The sequence below is a fragment of the Poecilia formosa genome, unplaced genomic scaffold, assembly GCF_000485575.1.
Source record: "Poecilia formosa unplaced genomic scaffold, Poecilia_formosa-5.1.2 Scaffold567, whole genome shotgun sequence".
Classification (NCBI taxonomy): domain Eukaryota; kingdom Metazoa; phylum Chordata; class Actinopteri; order Cyprinodontiformes; family Poeciliidae; genus Poecilia; species Poecilia formosa.
In genome coordinates this window covers 215153-239521 of record NW_006800506.1, presented here as the reverse complement: position 1 = coordinate 239521, position 24369 = coordinate 215153, and the positions used below count along the sequence as shown (strand labels likewise).

General features: G+C 37.8%; 1 long non-coding RNA gene across 1 annotated transcript in view; it reads left to right on the top strand.

Annotated features, from left to right (window-relative positions):
* Positions 1-14193: 14193 nt before the first annotated feature.
* Positions 14194-24369, top strand: part of LOC103129682 (uncharacterized) — a 38068-nt gene continuing 27892 nt past the window's right edge. The window contains exon 1 of the long non-coding RNA XR_475101.2: positions 14194-14424. This is a non-coding gene — a long non-coding RNA (uncharacterized LOC103129682). The remainder of the gene's footprint in view (positions 14425-24369) is intronic.

Genomic DNA, 24369 nt, shown 5'->3' with positions numbered 1-24369 from the left:
GGCAGAAAAAGAGAAATAATGCCTGGAGATCAAACTTGGCACAAATACAAAACATAAACAAAGCCCTAACTGAGCGGGCTTGAAGACTGCATGAAAAAAGTCCAACAGAAAACCATAAAGAGCAGAGCAGAATGAGAGCAAAGAACCCAAAGCAGGTTAAACACACATCAAATACACATCAGAGGTTATCAAAACAGAGGGGAAGAATCAGGAGGCAAAAGAGGCAATCACAGGGACAATGGGGAAATAAACAAGAGCTGTAATAAACACAGCGGTGGCTAACTGGGAACAAAATGAAGAACGGAGCTGTTTTCACACATGAACTTCAGTTCTGACACAGCAAGGATCCTCTTTGTCTATTCTCATTGCACTGTTGCAAAAACATAGTGATTTTCACACTGTATTTTCTGCATAATGCGGTGCCTCCTGCGTACTCTGAATGTATGTTTTTCTCCTCAAACCTCTCTCTGGCATTTCCAACTGAGACAAATTAAATCTGTTGCCTATTTGGAAGATGACTACATGTTTACACTGATCTTTTTTTGCATTGTCTTTCAGTTGGATTATATGCAAAAGATCCAGATGACAAAAAAAAACAGTCGCTGAAAGAAACAAACTGCAACTATTTCTTCATACTTCTTGTCAAATAGAAAAACTTTTATGTTTACATTTGCATGAAGCAAAATGTCTTCTTCTGTCAGAACACATACTCCTAACTGGAAATGACAGCGAGAGCACAGGAGGAGAAACATGAGGCAGTATTAAATGTTACATCTGCAGCACACAGAGAAAGTCACGGGAGATTGTTGACTCCTTCTGTTTTACATTTATATCAGTGTTTTGTGTTCTTCAGTCAAACTGTGCTGTTTTGATCTCTATAGAAAGCAAGAAACAAGGAGAAGGAGCACAAAACAGCCCATCAGCTAGCATACTTGTTAACAGTGAATTCATGAAATGTACTTTGTTCAATTTACGTTTTCCTTCTAACAATGCTTTAAATTGATATGCTTAAATCGGGTTGTGTACAGAAATTAAAACAGTTTAGTTTAGATGAAAATAAATTAGTTTCTGTGAAGGCTAAGGCTAACAACATGTGGAGATAGAGCTGATTCCATAATTCATTTCTGACATTTTAAAAGAAGTACGCTTTCAAAGATTTTGTTGAAATTCTTATGAATGTAACTTCTGAACTTTTAAAGGATATTTGTAATAGTTATTTACAAACAAGTCTAAGGTCCCTTTGCACTGAGAACCATGTTGGTCTACAAAATGTTAGCAACAATGTTCATTCTGAAACACATGGCTACCAAACTGTTATAAGCATATCTGGGGAATGAACTGCTTGAATGAAAACTATAAAGGAGCATAAAAATCAACAAAGAAGATAAAATGCTTCTTTCTCACACCAACACTGCTGTTGGAATAAAGAAAGGTACCTTGGCAAGTTGTGCTGAACTTGTGCATTTTCCAATGAATGTTTTGAAAGGAAAATTACAGATAAGGGTCCAGTGTCCCTGTCTGTCTAATTGAACATTTAATACAACCCTGACAGCAGTTCAGAGGCTTTTTTAAATGCTGCTTGACTGGAACCAACACTTTTGACCCCAGAGTTGTTTCAAGATGACATGTTTCAACATTGCACAATTAGAATAAGCTCCATTAGGTGTAAGCTTGAATCCCTGAGAAAGACTTCAGGTCCTTTCTGTAGGAAATGCAATGGAATACAATGGAAATAGTATTACTTCGTATGAGACCTGCAGTCCTACAGAAAGCAATCTTTCTGCAGATACATTTACCTTGGTGTGACAAATTGGGTGTCACAAAAGAGTGTGCTTTCATAGTTTTTAATGATTTTGATTGTCATTTGAATTTAATGCTGATGTCCTGTTGTTTTGGTGCAGTTGAATTTAGCCACAGCTTTCAGTGCAGTGGTTTTATTTATACTGGTGAGTTAGACTGCAGAGTTTAAAAAATAAGTAAATAGACTGTAATACCTTAAAGCAAAACAAAACAGAAATGATTTTATTTGGACAAATGAATAGACCTTTAATGTCTCATTGGCCCTTTATTTTCTTACTCTTACTTTGTGTAATATTTGACTGTGCTTTTAATTTTGAGATCAGATTTAAAACTTACATTCAAGAGCAAAAAGCACATTCTTTACCACGTCTTGTTTGGATTAATGTGGGAGAGCTCCTACAGGGAAATCCTGAGTAACAGTTCGTCCAGCGTATCCTGGGTCTGCGTCTGCTTCTCTTTCTAATGAGACGCGTCCAGAGCCCCTCACCAGGAGGCGCCCTAACCAGAGGCCCCGCCCCTCCATAGTCTGCCACCTTACTGTGGGGGAGGAATTTGAGTGTCCCAATGATCTTATGAGTTAAGTTGTCAGGGACTTTATACCATAAGGTCACCTATAGCAAACAGGTCTAAGGTGAGGGATCAGACAAAGAGCAGCTTTATAAAGAGAAATACCAATAGAAGTAGCATTACTTCCTGTGGGTCTCCAGGATTCTCCCCATGGAAGAGGAAGAATGAGATGTCTTCCCATGGACTCACTACATGTCAGAGGGGCCAAAGGACCTGGTTGCATTGTGGGATTGGTGGTTGCTGAAGGCAGGGTGCTTGGCAGTCTGATCCTCGGCTGCACAGGCTGGCTCTCAAGACGTACAACTCAATCAATTATCAGCAAGTTGTACCAAATGCTGGAGCTTAATCTCTGAGAAAAAAGAAACAGCCTTTTCTTATCACAACAATGTTTGAGCTCCCTGCACAGGTTCCCAGTCCATTTTGAAATTCGGTTTAAGGTTTTACTGCAAGTTTTTTGAGAGTTTAAAAAGCATTGCACCAGCTTACCTGCCTAAACTTCTACACTCTAACACTCCAATAACAGCACTGAGGTCCACAGATCAATTGCTTTTGGACATTCCTGGGTTGAGACTAAAACCAGAAGAGACAGAACCTTTTTGGTGGCAGCCACCACTTTGTGGAAATTAGAGTTGCTGCAGCACCATTGACATGCGGTGAGATCTGGGTTCAACCAGGCAGCAGCAACAGGGAATTCAATAAAATAATCAGGCATAAAATTATACTTTTAAGACTTAACTGCATGCAGGACACATTATTTCTTGCTCTTGTTGAGACTCACGCAGACATTGATTTCAACAATGTGGGACAAGAATAACTTCATTATTAGGTCCAAATTAATGCCATCAAACAGAATGAATGTCTTTCCTTGGGTGACTCAACAAACAGTGGTACTTCAAATAATATTTAAAAAAAATAAAATGAAAGATGGAGAAAGCACATGACAAAAGAAGCTATTTGACTTTTAGTTTGCTGAAATCTGTAACATGTCTAACACCTATTACTCCCAAGTGATGCAACCTGTATGAATATGTTTGATTTCAGCTATAATGACCTGATAACTTAGACCAGTACATAAAATAACCACTTTCAACATATCCATGGCTTTTGGTATACAAAAGAAGGAACATGTCATTACACAAAATGTGGGAACTTTGTGAGAGTTGCTATGACACGAGAATTTGTCTTACTTTGTTAGAAAATAAAGAAGTTCTTGAGTCTGTCCTTTCACTCTTTCGCAAACAAAAGTCAACAAAACAACTTTATCTGTGCCATGGTTATCCTCTTGCTGCATAGCTGACTTTTGGACAACTTTAACATTAGAAAAGCATTGAAAAAGATGCATTTTAACCTTTGGTACATACATACCATGTAACAAAACAGGCAGAACAGAGGTGTGCGTACCAGCACTGTGACTTTAGTAAAAAAAAAACAAAAAAAAAAACAGGCTTGTTTGGTTCTTCACCAGCTTCCTGCCTTACCAGAAGAGAGTGATGTTGAGTTATTAAGCTCTGCTTATAGGGTTTCCCCTATGCCTTAAGTTAGGGGTCCCCAAGCTACGGCCCGCGGGCTGGATCCGGCCCGCCACGTCATTTGGTCCGGCCCCCTGAACAATGCTGGATCCGGCCCGCCTGCTCGCTCATACCAGAGAGCATTCAGTGTTTTTTGTCATACATTGTATTTTCTGGTTTATATGTGGATTTTTCTTCAACCACCAGGGGGCTTGAGCAGATGTGAAACTAACTTTCCCTCCATGGAATATATACTAGTCAGTCCCAGTCACCGTTTCACTCACGGTTTTTTCCAGGTGCATTCTGGACAGAACAGCCCTTCTCCACCCCCCCACCCCCCGTCGACAAGAATTTTCTAAGGTTTCTTTCTCCAAAAACTAAGACCGGCCCCCGACCAGAGAAAGGAACAGCTATGTGGCCCTCGCAGGAAAAAGTTTGGGGACCCCTGCCTTAAGTGATTTAATTATTGAAATGTGTAAAGAATTAAACATAAGCTGACTTTATCACTTGCCACTGTCAAGTGATCATTATTAATCTGTTGAAAAGTCAATTATTTTTACTTCCTCTTAGATCGAACTGAAAATATCTATTTTTATTCTTAAGACATTTCTTAAGTAATATATTAACTTTTAACCTCAATATGATTAAATTTGGCTTTAATATTTCATTGGCATTGATTTACTGAACATGCATCTTGCAAATGTGAAAAGTAAAGTTTGTTTCTTCACTTGAATGTTCCTAACATCTTGACATATTCGCACCTCAAAAAATCTAAACTGCGATTTAGTATCTTTTAAAAAGTATTCCCTTCATAACTCTATCATATTCCTTTTCCATAATCATCTTCTCTCCTTGTTTTCACATGGGCTCATCAGAAAGCTTTCATTTTGTCCTCTCAGCTTCTCTTTCTGTAATGTTGTAAGAACCTTTCATCATTCTGTCGTGGCCATGTTCTCGGGGCACTCTGCTTGCCACCCCTGACCTTCTTAGTGTTGGTTTCTGGTAATGATGGTGATCTACTGCCGGCAGTGAAGTTCATTTTGCCCTGAGCGTCAGTAGAATTCATCAACTAAAGGTCTGCACTGTTCATGAAAATAGATGACTGGAAAAAATGCAATATGCACTATGAGGATATCAGACCATGCAATGTTTTGGTTAAAGATGATTACCAGAATATGCCAACAGATTTTTTTTAAAGCATATAAAAGGTTTTTTTTAAGTGGCATTCATAGTGTTTATCGGTTCTTCTAGGCTCATCAGAATGACATTTTTTTAATTACTTCCTTCCACAACACTGAGAAAAACATGAGCATTACCTCAAGAAACAAGCCTCACAATACAATAGAGCAAAGCCACTTCCTTCAGTCATGTAAAAACAGGTTGAATCCACAAATCATTTACCACACTTCTGATTTCCCCGGAGGCTGTTTCCCACAGGATCCACTGTCTCTGTCTGTTGAGTCTTGCGTTCTTTTCTTTTCCTCAAAATCATTCTTAGCCTTGTTCTTGACTTTAGAAACAAAATGTTTTTTTTTTCCAGTATTCTTGGATTGTCTAAAAATGTTGACATCTTTCCATTTGATAAACAGAATTATTTTTGAAACAGCTCATGTTATTCTGGAAGAGTGCATACATATTTTTTACATCATCAATCTTGCTCTATGTATTTCTATATGTCAAAATCTGCTCAAATAATCCATGCAGATTTTAAGAAAATAATATCTGATCACTTGTAAGAACATCTGTACTATTTTGTTTTACTTTCTTTGCAAGCTTGCTCCAATTTGTTCTAGCTTGAACCCAACATGGTAATCTAATATTCTCCCCAAAGCCGCAGTAATCAGTGTTTACTAATCTCATATTTTATATGATTAGAATGATCCAGGATAATGTTGCCTTTACACAAAAGTAAGATTATCTTATACTGAAAAGCATATGTGGGATGTTAAAATCCAAATCGCACTGATCCACATTAAAGTTTTTGGCCTCAAATAGAGTACAACCCCCACTGTTGTGTCACAAATCACTCACACATAGAAAAGCCTACAATGTATCATTACATTTCCCAAATGTGTTTCTTTTCTGTCTTGTGAGACAAATGTAGATCAATTTCAGATCTACATATGTTTTATATCCAATCTATGCAGAAAAGTTATGACATTTGTATCATACCTATGGTTTTGACTTTTATGTTTATGTTCATGTTCTTTGTGGATGATTTATTTTCCACAATTTCTGCCAGATAAGTTCTGTTCTCTCCTTCATGTCTAGGTTTTTCTTTTGTTCTGCTTCCTTTTATAGCTGTGCCTTGGTTCTCTTTTGTGTTTATTGTTCTGGTTATGTTCTGGGTTCATTATTGTCATTTAGGTTTGATGTATGCTGTTCATTCCTATGTGTTTATTATTCTCTAAAAGGTGCCATATTACTTCAATCTATAATGCTCAGTCTCTTAGTGTATTCTTGTGTTGTGTATTTTGCATATTTGTATGTCTTAGATTAGTTTAAGGTTTCTCTTTTGATTTCTTGTCTATTACTTTATGCTTTTCTGTGTTATGTTTCTATTTTCATTCTTCCACTTCTCTCTGTTCCATCTGCCATTTCCTTTCTCTGCTCATCAGCTTCAATCTGTCTACCTGTGTCTAGCTTGATTGTCTTCTCGTTCCACTTGTTTTCTGAAGTATTTAACCTTTCAGATTCGGTCACTTCCCGTTGGAATCTTCTGTTTTTCGTATGTGGTACGTGGATGTTTTCTTTCTTGGCATATTCCATGTTTCCATGCTGTTTTTGTCCATCTTCCATGATGTTTTAATCAGCTGTACATCTTGCCTGTTACAGTTTCATGATGCACCATTAAAGTGGCTGTTTGCACGTGAGCAACGTTAAACTAAACATCTTCCTTTGTTGATTTGTCATCTACCTGTTGGACAATTCTGGTATAAAAAAATACAGTAAGCTTGATGATGAAATAAGAAACTTCAGGTCTTAGAAAATACATCAGCAGGCGTTTTGTACAGTATAAAGAGCAACCCATTGTGGATCCTCTGGCGTAATTATTGGAAAAATTATCTTTTAGCATTTGATTAAAAGTACTTAACTTCATGTTATTTAACCAGGAATGTCCCATTAAGACACCATATCTCTTCTGCCAGGGAGCCCAGGGGTCTCATGCATAAAAGAGCATGTAGCTTTACTGAAAGTTTGTGGGAAGGAGAATTTCTGATACTTAAAAATCTGATTTATAAGCCCTTGTCATCACATGTTGCCTTTATAAATCCAGATTTACGGTGAACTGGGCGCAGCTGCATATTTATCCCAAGCCTCTTGATCTCTGCCCCTAAATTCATGTGCAAATTAGTAGAAAGACCCAGAAAGCTCCCACCACGTGCCTAAAAACTACATTTAGAAGCAATAGCCACTTCTAGATGTTACACACCGAATGGTGCATTTAATTTGAAAGGTGTCTTTCAGTGCACCTTTACAATAAATAAAAGCAATAAAATTAAAATCAAAACATTTAAAATAAAACCCCAAAAAAGAACATTTTAAAAGTAAAATATATAAATACGTGCTGATCAAAGTCAAAGTTGAAGTGAGACAGACTGCCAGAGTCATGTTCTCCTTGTGTTTTTCTCTTCAAGCATTCCGGCTTCCTTCCACAGTCCAAAAATATGACTGTTAGATTGATTAATCTTTCTAAACTTCCCTTTTGTATGAGTGTGTGCATATAAGGCTGTCTGTTCTGTGCATCCATCTTGTGATGGACTGAAAACTTGTTCTTCCTCTTTACCAATGATTTCTGGTATATCCCTGCAATCTAGGACAACAGTCACTAGGTGTAGGCATCAGATGGATACTTTGTTCCACCAGATTCAGTGGGGTAGGCCAGAACATTCCTGTATTTCTGACTGTTTTGTTGTGGTAAAAAATCAAATTATCCTTGTTTTTTGTGGTGCTACACAAAGATGAGACCATGTTTTTTTTTTTTTGTTTTTTTTTTCAAAAAGGAATTATATAAGTAGATATTATTGCATTTTTACTGCAATTTTTTTTTTAAATTGAACCAATCTATTATTTTTACAAATGTAGAAATAGATTTCAAAAATACTTCATTTAACACCAGTGTGACATTATTTGAATGACAGGCGTGAAAACAACTGCACAGAGCGCCTCACAGATCCTATACAATATTTACTTGGATTCACAAAAACAGAAGTTCTAAATGATTCATTATATCAATACATTTTGACATACCATCATTCTAAGCTTCTACAGTCCCAGTAGAGTCGCTTGAATAAATTTGCATCTAATGATGATAATTGACAGGAAAGGGATGAGATCAGTTTATAGACAAACACAGGTAGTCTCTGTGGTTTACAGGAAATCCTCTGAGAAGCCAAGACTCCAAAGCTTACTGCAGCACTGTCACCATTATGCTATTCAGTCAACATATCTTCCTCCCTGTTTCTCAAGCATCTTTCAGTGAAAGAGACCCACGGGACTAAATATGAAGTATATAGCTTGTGCGTATTTTTCATAATTGCTTCTAAGGTGAGACAAGTCTTTGGAGTCTGTTTGTGCAAACTCCAAAACAGGTTGTTTGAATTCAGCAATTTTGCCAGCCTGGTCTCAGTACTGGCGCTTAGTAAATTACTGCAGTTGGATTGTCAGTCCCGACTTCGTATTTTTTTACTCTCTCATGGTCACCAGAACATCTTGTATTTGTTAAAATATTTGCAATTTAAAGTGCAGCCATTGTGTTGGTGATGATGCAAGCGTTTCAGCTTGACAGAGCTTTCTGGGGTGGCCAAATTCAAAAACATGTCTGGGGAGTCATAAAATTCAGTTTGCATGCTCGATTTTTCATTTTGACCCTTCGTGAGTTTAATTGGGGGAAACTATAAAAGATTATTACTTCATAAGATTCAGCAAAAACTAAAACAAAGTTGGCACCATGAATATTAGGTTAAAAAATGTGTTGCAGTTATTTTTCAATTACAACTAAATAACAAAAGTGTTCTTTGAACACCTTTAAACATAGATTCAATGCCCTCAACAAGTTGTTTTAATCGTGGTGAAGATGTATATAATGTATAAGCCTTCAAAACAAATGCTGGTATAAATATTTGGTGACCTTAGACACACTGCTGCAGTTCAAACACTGAACTTTGGTGAATTTTTTCACCAAAGTTTAATGTGTGTGATGACTAAAAAGGTACTTTGTCAACAATAATGTTGGTAGGGTTTCCATTTTCAACAGACCACATAGCATTTGACTTAAAAAATTAAAGGACTGGAAAATTGCTTAAGATGAATCTAATTTGCTAGACTTGTTACAGTGGTAAATATGTTACATATTACAACTGTGTAGAACTTTTTTTTAACATAGATTTTTTTATAACTCTCTGTAACCAAATTAAAGATTTCATTTTTTGCATTATTTTCAGCATGAGATTATACTTCCGTAATAAAAACATTTTAATCACAGCCTTGATTACCCTTCAGTTTTCTTTGTGGCTCCGCACAGGTTTTGTGGGATAAGCACATCAGATCTTTTGTTCCCATGCAAACAGTTGCAAATGATGAAAGCCCAAAACACTGCTGCCCTTTTCAAATCATTCATTGTCTACAAATTTCACAACACATCTGCTGTTTTTGCCTGAAGTGTGGTTTTGTGAGATATGAAAAAGCAGCATATTCGCCTTTGTACACTTGAAAGTCAGAAAACAGAAGTGACCTCATTTAAAAAATAAAGTCTCATCAAAATAGCAATGCCTGGTTACAGATGGTAAACAATAGCTGCTCCCTGAAAACAATGATGCCTGTGAGATGTGCAAGAAACATAAAATATTCATCACTGATCTGCAGATTTGCTGGATAGGTTTCCTCACCTGTAGATAATTCCTTGTAAGAAAAGCTTTAGCTTTTGAGCTTTGTGTTCTAAGATAACCTACATAATTCTGGGCTTCACTTTGCTATTCAGATATATTAGGATTAGATTGTAAACAACTTGCCTTGTAGGCCATTATTAGCCCTTCTTCTGCCCTGAACAATTGAGATATGAAATCTACTAAAAACTTGAAGGAGTGCTAACAGTAGACCCTTTGTGTCTTATGAGGTTTACATTTGGGCCATGGATGAGATTGGTTTGTTCAGCTCATTCAACAGATTCCTGGATCTGTGAAATATGAGGCATTCACTGCATGAAAAGTGGGATTTTCGACAGCTATTGACACCTAGTTCTGCCGTGCGCATGGACATTGAGGGCTATCGGCAAGAGGTTTTTGTCAGAGTGGAAAATTGTAGAGCACTGCCAAGAATGGTCAAAAACGCTGTGTGTCCGTGTTCCCCATCACCCCCCTCCCTTTGGGCCTAGCAGAGGTTTTCGTATTTAAATGAAGTTGCTGAGAGCCATGCAAATGCAAATCAACTGTTGAGCACCAGCCTTTGGACTCTCATTCCTGTTGTAGCTAAACTATTTTACCTTCTGTTCACCTGTTTACTAGACCCAGGACCTGGCCAAAACCCCTCAGTGTTGTTAATGCTGAAAATGTGGAAAAAGTACGATTTCACAGAGTTACTTTTTCAGTATCGTTTTGATATTAAGCAATGTTCCGGTGGAAAACAACAGATGACACCGCGGCGGTCCAACAAGACTCTAACTCACCTGTACCTTAATCTTGTTATCAGTCTCTAACAATTCTGATAACATATGTAGAACTGTCCAAACCATCACACTCCAGGTGTTTTTTTTTTTTTTTTTACCGGAAACAACATAAACTTTTTCAAAAACCTGAGCTACTGTGGCTCATCTGTTGAATTGGACCACGAGTGCCAGCCTTTGCTCTCCACTTGAATCAATGAGCGTTGACGACCTGTGACCCTGAGGCAGGTTCATCACTGTTAGACACTAACTTCTGCAGACCAGGAACACCCAGTAAGAGCTGCAGTTTTGGAGATGGTCTGACCCAGTCATGGTGCTGTTTAAGCTCAATCAAATCTTTGCTCTTACCATTTTTTCTTGCTTCTGACACAATAATTTAGAGGGACAAAAAGTTCACTTGCAGCCTGAATAACCCACCCACCAAGAGGTGCCATGATGAAGAGATAATCAGTGTGATTCACTTCACTTATTAATGGTTATAATGTTATGTCTGAGTGGCGTGAGAGTGCAATCAATGTTTCTTTGCAATATCTTGATTTCCACTTCTTCCAGTCTTTCAGCACTGTATTTGTCTTTATTTTTAATCATAGTCATTTGAAAACACATAGCAGCCTAAGTTGCTAAATGGATATTTTCTGATATATTTGCACATCTAAATCATATGCAAATTGTGTTTTAAGAGACTTTAAAAGGCTTTAAAAAATCAAAGTGATTTATTAATGCTTCAGAAAATTAGATTATGGAAAAATTATGACATCATAAACTGCCTAACACCTTATGGTTATAATTAAGTTGTCTGCTTAGAAAATGTAGCCTGACCTTTGCCTCAAAATGCAGTTTTGTTTGATTTTCATTTCCCTTCAGTGGTCCGTCTGGGCTTTCTGCCATTGAACTTGATTTCTCTGGCTGAATTTCAACCGGGATAATCGGTGAACAGAAAGAGGAGATGTAAAAGATGCTGATTCTAAGCAGAATCATCTTTTGTATTTCGATTAGGTTAGTTAACACCGCTTAGTGACCCCTGTGGATACTTTTTGGAAATTCTTGTGCATTTTAAACTTATTGTTAATTAAATTTTAATTAAATATACACAAGTTCATAGAGTCAAGATCTTTCTCTACCAAAGATTTACTTTTTTAAATGATTTAGAATTTTGTCTCTTGGTTTGATTCTCTTAATTGAAATGTGCCTCAACATAGCAGGCAGCATTACACTGCCAAAGAGAATAGTACTAACTGATTCTTTTTCCTCCTCTTTATGAGCCAAATGAAAAAATTTAGTCAGTAAACAAAATACTGTAGTGAAGTTTCTCATCTATCTGGCTCCCAGCAAGGTATTTCATATTCATTGCACAGGGCACTTGAACTGTTGCGTTCTGGAAACATTTTGACAGGGAAGACTGACTGCAACTGCAATGCAAAAGATGAAGGCTCAGGATGAATGACTCAGTGAGGTCGTGTCCATCTATTAGATTATCATCAAACACAGATGCAGTCGGACCAAATGTCTCGGCACTGCCATATCGGCACAGGTGTCTCATTAATGTTTCTGGCAGTGCCCTGCACATCATCATTGCCAACTGATTAACTGCTGTCAGTATACTTTGTCCCTGCCTTTCAAATTTCATTCACCTGTTTCAATTTAGAGGACATGCTGAGTGCAAGCAAGTAGTTTTGCATCAACTTGTAGAAGAGGCGGTTTGCAATTAGATGTACATCATACTACAACGCACAAATCTGGCTGCATGTGGTGTAACAGGCCAGACAGAACTTCTTGCAAGTCATTCATTTTGTAAAAAAAAAAAAAAAAGGATAAGATGGCTTGCTCTATCTCTAAAGTTTTGGGTATTTGTAGCCCCATAATGTTTTATGTGAATATCAAGGAATTTTTCTAATAAACGTGAAATAAATGTGTTGATATGTAAAATAAAACACAACAAAATGCCGTAAGTAAAAAAAAAAAATAATAATAACTATATTGAAAAATGCCAATTCCAAAAGTCCAATCCTTTACCTTTTCTGTGTTTTTGCATTAGTAAGAGAGATTGCTGTGGGTAGAAAGAAATTTCTGTATATGTTACATCTAATAAGACATATCCTCAGCCTGCAGCCAGAGGGCAGGAGCCAAAACTCTGAGTAAAGATGATTCGTTGAGTCATCTTTCCTATGACTCAACTGCTGAACAGCTCAGATGGAGAGTTCTGTTTTTTCATTCCAATTATTTTATCCCATTTTTTTCACAAGAGTTAGTTTCAGGCCTTAACTTTGGCAACAGAAAGGGAAAACAGGCTCAGTGTAAGATGCATTCAGTCACATGGAAATGTTGGGCTTATCACCTTATGACACAATTTTTGATAAGTGGAATAGCACAGATTGATTAATGCTTTGAATTTGGTATTTTGCCTACATCAAGTTTGATCAAATGGCAACAATTTGGGTTTTTCTGACCAGGTGTTCACAAACAGCCTTTAAAAAAAATAAAATATTATTTTGGTGAAAGTTTTCAATTGCTAAGTTTATCACATATTTTGGTATTTTGAATAATTCACTAGGCAAAGTTAAGAACATTCATAAATTCAACCAAATTTATTTGAAATTTATCTTGTATTGGACTGGAAAATAAAAAAGTTGTCAATGTTGAAAAATCATAAGGGAATATTTTTCATCACCTAAAAATATTTTCAAGAAACTATAAACAATAAGTTTAAATTTTTGGACAGTATAGTAGGAAATGTTGTGCTACTAATAAAATATAACTAAAATACCAAAAAGCTTATAAACTGAATTTCAAAAGCTTATTTACATTAAATTAAGAGAAATTAATGAATACTGTGATTACATTACATACAATTATATAATTAAATATGTCAATATTTTATTAAATTCATTTGTTTAAAATTTAGACATGTAAAGATGCACCATAATTGCTTTCAACATGACTTTGTCCATTTTCAACTCTTATTTTGAAGAACGTATGGATCTTTACCTTTTCTGTGTCCCTTTCTGTGCTCTAGCTTGTTAACCCTAACATTTTTCTTTTTGTTAAGTAACATATCTGGAACAATGTCAAACTATCTTAACATATGATTTCAAAGGTAATCTTTTTTTTTTTTGAAGTTCAACTTCAAAAATATTTAAGTTGATCCAGTCTGATTCTTTACTGAACAAAAATTCCTTAACGCAAATATTACATGAGAGGAATATCTCTCATAATTATACACATAATAATATATATAAATGATATTTACTATTGTCATGCATTTTTTTAATATATTGTTTTAAAGTGTGACATTATTGGACATTCAAATTAGCTGTAGTATGTAATAAAAATAATAGAAGTTCAAGTTTATTGCAATTCATAATATCAATTACAAGAAATGCCTTTGACTTTTTTAGTGCTTTACTCATCTAATTTCCTCCATGAGGTCAAACTGAGTTTGTTTACCCTGTGCTGCGCTCTGATTGGCTTTTCAAGTTTATAGTACCGATGTTAAGGCATTCAACATCTGGATGAAAAGTGAGCTGTGCTGGGCGCGACTAACGTTTTATGTTCCCTCATTCAACCAATCATAGCAGGGAGTCTTGGTCAATACGCTTTCTGATTGGTTGGAGCTCTTGTCTCAGAGAAGCAAGGAGGCGTGGCTTCTGCGGCTGTTGAGGTGTTGTGATTTCCAGTCGGACTGGCTCCAGTCCTGTCACAGCAGTGTGGGGCGCCTTTTCTCTACGCTGGCGCTCTGGGAATACTAACTGTTTTCCGAAAACAACCAGCTTCTACACTAACAACTCTTCGTTTTTTTTTCTTTATAACGACTTGCTCTTGTTCCTGCGACCTTATAGAAAGACTGCTAGATACATTTTGCTAGAGTGGAAGAGCCGTGGAAACAATAAGGTAAGAGCTGCCTGCTTTTCTAGTTGCGGACTGAGCGGTGCTGTCTCAGCTGTGCTGACTTTGCTCATTAAGACTCTGAGGATGCTCTAACTTTGCACAGAAGAGATGTTTCAGCAGCAGCGCCAACTGCTAATAAACAGCATAACAATCCTAAATTGTTTTTGAACTCTCGCCAAGTTAAAGCCTTTCTTATTTTTTTTCCACCAGCGGTCCAGTCATTCTTTGCGCTCAGACTGAATTACTGAATTGATGCAAGCTTCCCCAAGCTGGAGTCGGGACTTTTGTAATCTTCTTTAATAATTTTGCAAGATATGTTTTTTTGTGTGTCTGCATTCATTTTTCTTAGACCAACATGCTATTTGCAGCAGTAGTCTCTGCAAGTTATTGCAACCAGATCTCATTGATTGGCCTTTTGACTGGAACACAGTTTTCATCTAAACAGCCGCTTGTTCTCAAGAGAAAGCTTTAACTTGTGCAAAACAGTGCACTGACAATAAAAAAAAGGTGAGGTAAACAAATCAGTCTGGCAGGACGCGATCATTGCATAAGTGTTTTATATTGTATTGAAAGAGAACCTTTCCCTCCCACCTCGCCTATATTTTGCCTCTTAAATCATGCTTACTCCAGCTGCAGTTTAGTCTCGATGCCAGAGTCTCTGGGGGAAGCGATGAGCTCATTGTTCTAATCTAACAGGTTTCTGCTTCTGCACGCAGAGTTTAACATCAGCCTGTGTTGGATCTCTAAAATACACACAGATTTAGAATATTTTTTTCACCCCTATTTTTTTTCCACCCCTAAGATTCCTCGAAGCGGTTGGTGGTTATTTACCTTGAAATAGATGCTTCGGAGTTGCTCTCTGCAGAAATACAGATCTTTGATTTGTCTCAGCTTGTTGTGCATTAGGTGTCTCATCTCCCTCTGTGGGTTTTTAGTTTCAGCTGAGGCTAAGAACAATTGAACAGTAAATATATCTTACCCTGCACAACAGGAACAATCGTTATGACTACTTTCCCCCCATATTTGCCTCATTTTTCTGACTCAAACTAGTCCTCTCTTTGCAAAAGTTTTCCCAGCATTAAAAAAAAAAAAAAAAAAATCAGTTCAACTTTGCCCTGATTGAGCTGGGTTATTTGCAGATTCTAAATGCTCCTTTGTTTTGATTATCTGGTCAGATGTTTAGGTGCTGTCCATGTGGTCAAATCTTGTGATTTTCTTTGGTTTAGCTTTGTCTCCATCCTCTCGGCTGCTGCAATGACTTTGCAGGATGGGGAGGGGATGGTGGCACTCATGGCTTGCGGTTTTCTTACCACACTTGTACAATGACTTTGCACTCTTTGCTCCTTCCAGAGTATTGCAGTGTGGTTTCAGGTTATTCTATTTGACATGTAGCTGGTGTGCTGACAAGTAGGAGTGCTGCTTCCGTGCAGGGCAAGTGGGATGCTCCTGTGTGGCCCGATTCTCTACCAGCAGGTCTGTCTGTGCTCCCACTCGCACTATGAATAGTGCAGACCCATCTACATTCAGCCCTCGTTTGAGGTGGTTGTCAACACTCGGCATAAGGCGGCCCCTGTTTGTTTTTTTCCGCTGCTTATACACATAATCATTAGGGAAAATTTGTTTCTGCTGACAAATGAGTTGGTCATAAATGTGAGAAAGTGCCAAGTGCCCAGCATTGCATTCATTCCTCATCACTGCTCAGAATTGCTTTCTCTTCATCCAGTCCTCGTTCCCCGAGCCCTGATAGGTTTGTCGCTTAGTTAGCGTGGTTAATGGTGCATTTAGCCCAGTGTGTAATTTTATTTCCGATTTCCATTTTATCGTTTGCTTTGAGTTTGAAATGACGGACCCTATATGTGCGGATGGCATCCTCCTAATGGTCCTCAGGGTAATGATGGCTGAAATAGGCTTCTAACCGGAGGCTGAGAGCTCTGGCCCTTGGGGGACATTCAGTTTGACTATTTTCATGTCAAGATGAAGTGTTCAGTAACCGTGTCTGTGGATATAAAGCGAACACTCTAACTTATTTTGCAGCTTTGATCGGTCAAAAAGGAAAAAAAAAGCTGTATTTCAGTGCAATGGATGAAGACACTTTACATTTTCTCCCCAGGCGCTCTTGAAGTTGCTGAATAGCTGCACTCATCCTCCTTTTCCCCCATTCTGTGCTCAGAGGAACTTGAGGGCGTTGCATGATAGATTTCAGGCTGTTGTCGTGCCACCTTAACAACAGTGATTTGTCTGAAGTGTCTCATATCTCCGAGCACCATCCGTAACAGTTGATGTCTAAAGAATGGGTTGGTGCAATACCGTGCTTCAGGAAGCAACAGTTAACCCAGCCCCCCTTCACATCCACAACATATGGGACTTTGTTTGGCCCTGCACCTGAGAGCGGCACTGGTCTGTGACACCTCATATTTCATTTTGATAATGGCTGGTTACCCGTGGCAACTGTGCTGCCAGGAAGAGTCTTGCTTCTTGAAGGGCATGGGAGGAAAGAGAGAAGGTGGGTGGGTTATGGGGATGTGCACTTCAAGGTTTTTTTTTTTTTCCCCCTCTCAGCACCTCCACCCTTTCCTGGCTGGTTGTGTTGTAACCAGCGAAGGGTGTGGGACCCCTGGGGAGTGAATTATTACCTGTCAGCCCTGCAAGTTCCCTGCCATCCATAATCCCAGCCTGACACAGCACAGGCCAGTCCGGGCTATCTGCTGAGACCACCGGGCCTTGGCCTCAAGGTCTGGCCCTGTTGAGGCCACAGCTGGTAAGAAATCACATTAACATGTTGCATCAGGTGTAACAAATGCACAGTCTCATACCTTATGCAGCATGGCATGTGGCTCTTCCATCATTGCTCTTTCTGAATTTTATTTTATTTTTTTTGTGCTCCTGGACCTGAGAGGAAGAAACTTCTCTTCTTTGCCTTGGAGTTACATTTTCTGTTTCGCTGAGTTGGTGCTCTCAGTCTCCCAGGTATATTAGTATGCCTGATCTTTAAAGTTCATTTATAGATTGCCTTTGGCACAGATGTAATAGATGGTGTCAGTTTTGTTGCATCTGCTTCCCTGTTATTGGTCCAGACTGCTGGAAGTTAAAGTGAAAACAGTACTGACAGTCATCCCTCCCATTGGTGCGATCCAAAGCCTTGGCAGAATTGTAATTACACTTGATTCCAAAAACAGGCGTGTAGCTTTATCCCTCCTGTGGTCCTGGTGTGGGTTCCTCCTGCACTGGAAATTACAGTCGAGCTGATGAGCGTGTAAATTACGGTAGGGAAGCTTCAGAGTTCAGTGAAAGGCTAGAGGGGTGAGATAGAAAAAGAGGCGGGACGTGGCGGACCACAAAATGGACAAGCGACAGCCCTCGGTCCGTCCATCCAGACTGGCTGTCTTTTTGTGGTTTCTCCAGGCTGTTCTTCTGAAACATTAACCCCTTGTCAAACATGGACTTGGGTTTTGCTTGCCAACCCACCAAGGCCACAAGCAGTGAGCAGAAACACTTCACAACTGTTTGGTTATGTGCTTCATGGAGCACACTGGATGAAGTCCAGCAATTAGAGGGGAACATATAACCCAAAGCTCGCAAAATCAGCAGATTCCCCAAGATTTATATTTCTATGGCGGAGAGGGGCTCCTGGCCAATAAAAGTACCTTTAAGAATTGAAAGCTGCAAAGCTGCATGAATTTTCAAAGTGGCTGTTCTCCTTTGTCTCACATAAATGTTTAGACATGCCTGGTTTTGGCATGAAGTTAGAGCCATTCTTGACCCGTGGCTTTGTCTTTAATACTCCCTAGTCAGCTGTCCCTGTTAAAGAGATTACCCACTCTTTCACACACGTTCAGTCATGTGCTTCAAAAGATGAAGCTGGATTGAAATCTAATGGATCTTTAAAAGTTAATAACATTGAAACAATCCACCAACTTGCTCGGACCACATAATCCTTGCAGGCTTGTTGGGGTGCTGTTTCCTATCTCGAGCAGTGAGCGAGAGACAAGGTATACCCTTACCTACAGCGTAGCATTCTAACTTTGCCAGGTAAGGTTTTGGAGCAAAACAGGAAATAGAACGTGGACAAAAAAACCTTCTGCAGAGGGAGAACACGCAAACTCCTCTAAATCCCCATGCAGAGGGAGAACACGCAAACTCCTCTAAATCCCCATGCAGAGGAAGAACACGCAAACTCCACAAAAGAGTCAACAGCTGGGGCTGAGACCCAAGACCTTGGTTCTGCAAGGTAACCATGCTACAACTATTCCCCCATACAACTTTTTCTTAAAGTTATATCTAAATGTCTTCCTCTGTGTAGCATAAATATAATCTTCTCATGTAAGGACAATTAAGAAATCACGGCAGATTTAATTGATAACTTAAAGTGCAAGAAAAACAAATCCCGTTCCACTTCTTAGTTTAATGATGGGAAACATCTGAGCTCAGGAAAGGTGTGTTTATTAATAACCTTGATCCATAAATTCCTGCTAATAATCTGTTCTGTAGATATTCTCTGTTAATTAAACATGCTTTTTGCAACCTGGTTGTGTATAAACAGCCAGTTTGTTCTTAATTACAGGTAATTTACTGTATAGCAAGTTGAATCACTGTTACCTTCAGCTGCTCTTATCAATGAGAATTATTGAGTAGTCTTACTCATGATGGAAACACAGCAGGGTTGTCTGTACAAGTTGAAGTTTAAGACGTGTTATCTGCAGCTATTTGAGTAACTTCATGTTGTGTCATACCATATTTGGGAGGCTTTTGTTCATTGCTAAACATTCCATCACTGTTTCTGTAATATCATCTTTCTCTGCAGATCAGAGCAAAGAATCCATGTTTTCTTTTTAGCTTGTGAAAATAATAAACAGAGAAAACCCAGATCGGAGCTCACATCTATATCATGTTTCCAATCTATCCACACTCCTTGGGATTTTTTTTACACTTTGCCACATTAAAATAAAAAATGTCCATGTGTTTTTGTTGAATTGTTTGTTCCAGAACAACACAAAGTAGCACATGACATATAATGTGTCAAAAGGAGAAATAGTTTAGAGAATCGGTTCTTTTGCATAAAACTGAAACGCATATTTTAAATTACTAATAAATAACAATTAGACACTGTAAAGGCCCACTTTGTCAGCACTAAACTTTAGTCTTTCTATCTTTTGCCTTTTGTTCTGCATGCTATTTTCATCTTGTCTAATTTGTGAATTTGCTTTTTATGTAAGCAGCACTGTACGAAAAAAAACAAAACAGTATATTTCTAACAACTTTTTTTCACAGCATATTAGTTTCAGTGCATCATGCTTTTTTTAGCGCTCATTTCCATCCTTATTGCTGAGTGTTTTTCTGCGCTTCATTTCACTGAGATTGGCTCTCAATCAAACAGTGTGGGCGGCACAGTAACGATCCTTTTTCTTGGATTTTCAATTTGTGAAGTTTTCTTTTCTCTTAGTGAAGTTATTTTCTTTGCCAGTTCAGCTGCGGTGGCTATCACAACTTTGTACTAACAGCCCAGTTACTCTCCTTCCTCCCTCGCCCCCCTCCTTAACAAACTGCTGTTTCTTCTGGAGGAAATGTAACCATCCATCTTTGTGCCAGAGGTTATTTTGCTGCAGAGACCTACCAGTCACCAGCAGGTTTTCACCATCTCTTTTATTTGGTGCATGCATTCTGAGTGAGCATTTAGCTTAGCTTTTTTATGCTGCATGTCACAATGAGTTGGAACACACTGATTATCGTTAGTGATGCACCAATCAAGCTGACATTGAATCTAAATGGTCAGTTTTCCTTGATCAGATTTATCAGATATTAAAAAAAGTAATTTTCTTTGCTGTTTATTAAATTGATTAAACTGCACACCAAAATCACAGTTCAGTACAATTTTGGTTCTGCTTTAATTATTTTGGGAAGTTAAATTTTTGAGGGAGGAGATGGATCTTCTAGTGATCAGCAAAGCTGGATTGAAATCTAATGGATCTTTAAAAGTTAATAAAATGGAACTAGAAGCCGACTACAGACGAATCCTTGGGGGTCCCCACATGTGAGAGGAGTAGTTTGTGTTAATATGGAAATCATGACGTCAAACTTCAAATAAAACCAGAAATATTGGCCAGAAATGCCTGATTAATGCGTCTGTGAGCATCATTAAAAATGTTTTTGTTTTATTTGCTCTCAATTAGATGGTAAAACTTTCCTGCCAGACTGTGAAATTTGTAGTTTCAAACTTGGAAGGTGGCTGCATGCCTGAACTGCTGCTTTGTGCAGCTTGAAGATAAGAAAACAGCTTCCATCTTCAGGGTTGTGTTCATGCAGATATTTGTCAAGAAACTGTTTCTTGGATCCAGGAGCATTAACTTCACCAATCAGAGGATAATGACAAAATTAGAGCCTCTTCCTCTTTTTCTTCTTTCATCATCAGTTTTTTAATTTCTGAAATATCAAAACATTATGACAGAAACTCAGTTCTGTCTTTTTGTGAAATGACTCCAAAAAGCAAAATATTTATTTTTCTTTCTATGATGATTGCTGCCTCCTTTGGTTTTATTCAACTGATGACACAACACAGTTTTAAGGAGAATATTTTGAATTTAAATAAAAACCAACAGATTTTATAAAATCTTGCACTTTTTCTACATGTTGTATCCACTGATTAGTGACAAAAGCAACAGTACATGCAGACATTGATTACACCCTTTAAGAAAAACTTTAATTAGCTGTGTAAACAGAGAACAAAAAGCAAATCATAAGTGATGATTAGCATTTAATGTATTATGGTTTAAAACAAGTTCATTGTAGATTTTGAAGTTGAAGTTATGCACTAATAAATAAATAATCCTTATACTTTTAGATACTTTTTAAGTTATTTGCAACTGAAATGAAGACAACTACTGGAAAAAAACCACGACTCAAGAATAAGAGCATTATTTTGTAGGTGGAGATAGATTGTGAATAAAGGTCTAAGTAATTAGTATGACAAATTCCTACATAGTTAAGTTATTATGTATTTTGCTAAATAGCTATAGATTTACATTGATAGAAAAATATCATTAGCTGCTTACAGAACAGAGTGAGATGAAAATGTTTTTCTAGTGATGCTGCAAAATGTATTAATATTTTCTTGTCAGGTTTCTGGTTTCCGCCTTGTCTAAAGCATTTAGGTTTATTATGCAAAGCAGGGCAGGTCTGCTGATTTGTTACTATAAAAGTAATTCTGAGTTATGGCCATGCATTATTGTTGATTATTGCGAAATGGGAATTTTTAGAGCCCTGAAAGGTGAAATGAAGCAGGAAATTAAAAAACTAAGATAAGGACTTCTTTTATTTTGTCATATTTATTCAAAGCTGCTTGGTTCACCTGGTAAGATCCCATTATATCCCACCCTTGCTGCCTACACGTTTAACAGGCAGGTATTCATATCTTTAATTTAAGTATGCAGACCCCCCGATCCTCCTTCAACCCTCCCAAAGAGTTTTCAGATGTCTTTCAAAAATGAAATGCTCCTCTCTAAGCGCTGTAACTTGATGCCTGTACTTGATCTCCCAATTCTTACGACTGGTAGAAATTCAGACATGATTCCCAGCCTTTTCTTTCATTAGATTTATTTTAATTTATTGGCTTTATTGTGGTTAATTTTTCTGAGAACAATTCTCAAAAGAAGATTTTGATCTCTCCTAGAACATGTTACACTCAGAAATTAAAGTTAATTTAAGAAGCTTTTTTTTAACCTGCTTCAGTCAGGTTTTTTTTTCTCTTTTTTTCAATTGGCAATTAAAATTAAAGCTTGCATGCTATTATTGGTGTACATTTTAGTGTTCACCATATGTGCAGCGAGTATCTGATTTGGACGCTGTCTACTAGATACGTCTACACTCCTACACATGCTGTGGTCATTTTCCTCCATTTCCCAGAACTACAGGCTGGTTTCCATCAAACTGAGGCTATTTTTAAAACGGTCTTTAGTGGGGCTATCGGGGGCAGGGGTGGGGTTCAGTTAATGTCATAAGAATCCAAACTGGGCAGTGGTCCAATGTGAGTAAAACATACCATCCCCTCCTCTTCTCATGTACTCTGAAACTCTTCAAGTTCCAGTAATATGTGTGTGTATAGGTTTATTAACCAAGTGTTGACTCACCCCTGCAGCTATGCGTGTGGATGTGTGTGGGGGGAGATTGCTTTCTTGAAGTCAGTTAAAATTAGCTCCTCATATTGCACCAGGAGAGTTTTTAAACTGTTCTGCTCAGAGGAAGAGAAACAAAACCAAATTTTTAAAATGGAAAACAATCTGCTTATGGTAAAGAGTTTTGAACTGAAACTAAAACTTTGGCAATTTCTTAACTTTCAGCTCACTGGATGATACACATGTTGATGGACTCACAGTTCATACACCTTTTTTTTAATTCAATCTATAACCTGGGTAGAATAATTCAGTTCAGTGGTGACATTGCAAGGTACTATCCTTATGTCTAAAGTTGGAAATCTTGTGCTAAAGCCAATTCTCAATATACTACTGATGGTTGTTTTCATGGAAATTTGATTTTTGGTGAATGTTTTTACTGAATGTAATGGGGAAGCAATGTTACTTAAGGTTGGATAACAACTGATGGTGACATTGGTCAAGTTGTTTTTCATGAAACTGAATTGGAGTCAAACTGTGAAGCTCCAAACATTTGAACAGGTTCAGATTAATTGCAGATAATTCAACATAAGTGTGTTTGTCTGTGTGCTCCTGCAGTGATGTGGATGGCTGCCTCATGCAACAAAACATGATCATTAATTTACTGTGCGGGTGGAAGCTTGTTTTCATACAGAGAAGATGAATAAACACAACAAAACACATCTTGTTAAGTCACGCAAGATGACTGCATTTTCCAGGGTATGGAACTACTTTTCTTTCTTCTTCTTCTTTTCTTTCGGTTTGATCTTTCCCTCCTCATTGCCTCCTACATTCTCCCACTTCCCTTAATCTGTCCCTGAGGGGTTAGTTTCTGGTGACTGACAGGAAGAATACCATCCGTGTATAAACAAAAACCCAGACCACGCTATTGCTTTAAAGTCACAAGTGAATGATGGGAGAATGTGACAAGAATGAGGGTGCAAACACACATTCACACTCTGACCATGTCTGAGACTGACAGTAGCCCTCCAGCGAAACCTTGTGCATTAGTGTCGACCTGAGGCTTCAGGTACCAGGAGAATAAAATGTCAAAGTCCAGTTTAAAGACTTGGACAGAAAGACAGTTCACAGGAGTTTATAGTTTGAGGCTAATTTTTAAAAACCTTTCTGCAGGATTGTTTTTTGCAGTTATTTTCTTGACTGCTGATATCCTCTTGATGTGAAAACAGCATCCTGTCAGCCTACTGCAAACTAAAACCCTGGTCCAACTAGATGTCATAGTTTACTTTTGCTCCTTGTGTGACTTATGTTTGTAAGGCTCTAAAGTCCTGCCTGATCCAAACCCTTAAAACTTTTTATTTTTTTTTTAATTTTTGCTAGAACAGTTATTTCTTTATATGCTTTCAGCGTTTGAAGAAAAGTCTTGAACATGATGTACTAGTGAGATCTTTGAAAGGAAATTTATAAAAGCTCACTTTGTTGCTTGGTCATTTTTTTTAATTCAACATTTTGTTCTGCAGGCATAACTAATATCTGCAAACCACTATCACTCTTGTCAGTTCACCATGGTCTCTGACTGATGTAATTTTCAGTGTGGAATAGGCTATAGAGATCCACTCATAGGGCCGCATTTTAGCTGGCAGAGAGCACTCAGATATGTTCAAAGAGCTGTAGGATTGTCCACATTGTGCACTATGTAGCACAGATTACAACAATTCAGATTTTGACACACACTCCCACTCACACACAGTGCAAAGCTGTAAGTGTGGAGATTTAATTTAATGCACATACAAGCTGTTTTATTTTTATTTCTTCACCACACCTGTAAATTTAAATTGGGTTCTGG